Genomic DNA, 3,460 nt, shown 5'->3' on the forward strand with positions numbered 1-3,460 from the left:
CTGCTGCTAATCTTATGGGTTTTCCTCTGTGGGTGACTCTTTGTTTTTCTCTTGCAGCCTTCAAGATCCTTTCTTTATCCTTATTCATTTCCATCCTAAGTATGATATGTCTTGGTGTCTTTAAGTCTGGGTTAATTCTGTTTGGGACCCTCTGGGCTTCTTGAACCTTTATGTCTTTGATGTTGTCTAGACTAGAGAAGTTTTCAGCTATTATGGCCTGGAAAATGCTTTCTTCCTCTCCTTCTCTTTCTTCCTCTGGTATGCCAATAATGTGTACATTGTTTCTTTTGAAGTCATCCAATAGGACTCTGTTGTTGTTTTCAGCATCTCTTAATCTCTTTTTAAGATCTCTTACTTCTTTTTTATTTGTCTCTAATTCATCCTCAATCTTGCTAATTCTGTCTTCAGCCTCATTGGTTCTATTATCTCTGCCCTCTACTGTTTTCTGGAGTTCATCTATTTTGTTGCCCTGTTCTGATACTGTTTTAGCTTGTTCAGTTAGTTGCATTCTTAGCTCAGCGATTTCAGCTTTCAGCTCTCTAATAACCATGAGATAATTAGTATTTTCTTCCATAGTCTCATTTGTTGTTCCTGCATTTCTGATTACAATTTTTTCAAATTCTTTACTCACTCCTGTTATTATTTCCTTAGCTAATGTTTGGATGTTGAACTTATTATTTTGTGCTTCACCCTCTGGAGGACTTTTAGCTGGACTCTTGTCCTGGTTCGATTCTCCAATATTTCTTCTTGTTGTTTTAACCATTCTATATATTATGATATGAGTTCCCTTTATCAGTACTTTTCAAATTACTGATCACTATTGCCTGGATTGACTTGTGTCTAAGTAAGTTAATTAAAGGGTTCACAGTGGTGAAAGTTAACAGTTGTTTCAACAGTATTTTAATCCCTTTATTGGAGCTCAGTGGTTTAAAAACCTCTTTTTTTTTTTTCTTCCCTGTAGGCTATGGGAGCCTGAGGGCTTTTCAACTATCATTAGGCTTCTTAGCTTAATTACTGACTCCTGACCAAGAGATAAAGCAGGGTGTGGCAGAGATAATCCAGTGGTTATGCAAAGAGACTTTCACAGCCCCTCATCTATGCCACCAAGGTATAGGTCTTCTCCTGAATTTTCTGGTTAGATGTCTGTCCCCTGGTGTCCCTCCCTGTCGCTGCTCCAGATTCAGAGGGCAGTATCAATGGAGACTCTGAGTTGTACTTGGTGAGTCTCTATGGAGTCCTCTCCTCCCTTCAGCTGTCCCCTTGTTGGTGGAGCAGACTGGAGGTGGTGTCTCAACTGATAAACTACTGGATTGTTATCAGTCACTTAATCTCTCCTTACCTCCTCTCTGTCACCAGCCACACGTGTTTGTACTCACTGGTGATTTAGTGGGTTCCTGTGGTCATTCTAGTCCTGTCTTGTTTGGTCCTGGGTGGTCTCCTTTGGTATTCCTAGTTGATCTGGGAGAGGAGAGGTGAGGAGAGGAGAGAAAGAGATCTGCTGCTGCTCGTAGCTCCGCCTCCGGAGGACTGAACTTCTGAGTGGGCATCACTGAGGGCTGGAGTAGAGCAAGAAGGCTCTAGTCCTGCTCTTTTCCTGCTGCCTCACTGCTTGAGTCAGGTCATCTCTTCCTCCCTTCCCTCCAAATAGGATTCCATACCCTGGTCTCCTAGCTTTAGGCCTTCGGACTTTGAATTATTACTGTTTTGGTTTTTTTGTTTGTTTGTTTGTTTTCTAGATTTCCTGCTTACAGATGGTAGGTGAGGGTGGGGGGTTCTTGTTAGCCTCTGTAACTGTGTTAGCCAGTTCTGAAAATGCTTTTCTTTTCTTTTTTAATTTTTATTTATTTTATTGTTGGGTAGAGACAAAGAGAAATTGAGAGGGGAGGGGAAAAGAGGGAGAGAGAAAGATAGACACCTGCAGACCTACTTCACCACTTGTGAATCGACCCCCCTGCAGGTGGGGAGCTGGGGGCTCGAACCGGGACCCTTATGCCAGTTTGTATGCTTCACACCATGTGTGCTTAACTCAGTGTGCTACTGCCTGCTTCCCAAAATGCTTTTCTTTTTAATAGGTTCATGTACAACACTGCTGAGTTGGCTCCCAGTTCTTTTTTTTTTTTTCCTTAAAGAGAGAAAGATAGGGAAGGAAGAATGGGAGAAGACTCAAGTATCAGGTCACCATCCATAGATTTCCTTAGTACTGTATTTCCACGTGGTGCCTTAGGCCAATCCCAGACCTCACTCACAGGCAAGCTTGTGATTTATCAGCCATCTCTCCTGGCCCCTGATTTTATACCCCACTGCTTCTCTTTCTTTGGGAAAACACAGACACATGCAGTTTTTTTTAAACTTTTAAAAAATCTTTTATTTATTTATTTTCCTTTTTGTTGCCCTTGTTGTTTTTTATTGTTGTTGTAGTTATTATTGTTGTTGTTGGATAGGACAGAGAGAAATGGAGAGAGGAGGGCAAGACAGAGGGGGAGAAAAAGACAGACACCTGCAGACCTGCTTTACTGCCTGTGAAGCGACTCCCCTGCAGGTGGGGAGCCGGGGGCTCGAACCGGGACCCTTATGCTGGTCCTTGCGCTTTATGCCATGTGCGCCATACTGTTTTTATATACAGTTTATTTCAAGAGGAAAAAAATGGCAGGATTAAAAAAAAAATCTCTGTCCCACTAATCTTTATTTATTCATTTTGGTCACTGAGGATTCACCATGCTAACCTGACTTTTTCAGATAGAGATAGAAACAGAGAGTGACACAGGTAGAGACATAGAGTGAGGAAAGTGCCACAGTATTGAAGCTACCCCCAGTGTAGAAGGGAGCCAGGCTTGAATCTGGATATGCCTTGTGATCATATCCAAGTGAGCTATCTTGCTGTGCCACTCCCACTAATAAAATCTCAATAAGAAAGCATAGAAAGAGCATTCACATACAGTTATCAAACCAGACAGGGACAACATTTTTCTCTTATATTTTTTGAAAAAAAATTTTTTTTTTAAACCAGAGGTAACTCTATCTTATGGTGATGCCAGAGATTGAGCCTGGCACATCTGGGGTCACAGACATGACAGCCTGTTGCACAACCATTGGTGCTGTCTTCCTGACCTCTCTGTCCTTTGAAAGTGCTATTCAGAGCCTGAGAGTGTGGGAGTCATTAGGTAGAACCTCAGCAGCTTACTCCAAAGTGCTGTCCACCTTCACCAGGGGTGTACTGAGTGTCTGTTTTGTGCTTGAATGCTAGACTTGTGATGATTTGCCAGGGGCTGGGTGTGGGCAAAGCAAGGGGAAGGTGAGATACAATTTCAATTTGTGGGGGCTGCTGGTGTTGCACTATGTTCAAGGGCCAAGGTTCAAACCCTTAGTTCCCCCCACACACAGGGAAGAAGCTTGATGAGTGGCCAAACAATGCTGTAGGTGTTTCTCTTTCTTTCTCCTTCTCTATCTCCCGCTCCATCCT

The sequence above is a fragment of the Erinaceus europaeus genome, chromosome 6 (genome assembly GCF_950295315.1).
Source record: "Erinaceus europaeus chromosome 6, mEriEur2.1, whole genome shotgun sequence".
NCBI classification, from domain to species: domain Eukaryota; kingdom Metazoa; phylum Chordata; class Mammalia; order Eulipotyphla; family Erinaceidae; genus Erinaceus; species Erinaceus europaeus.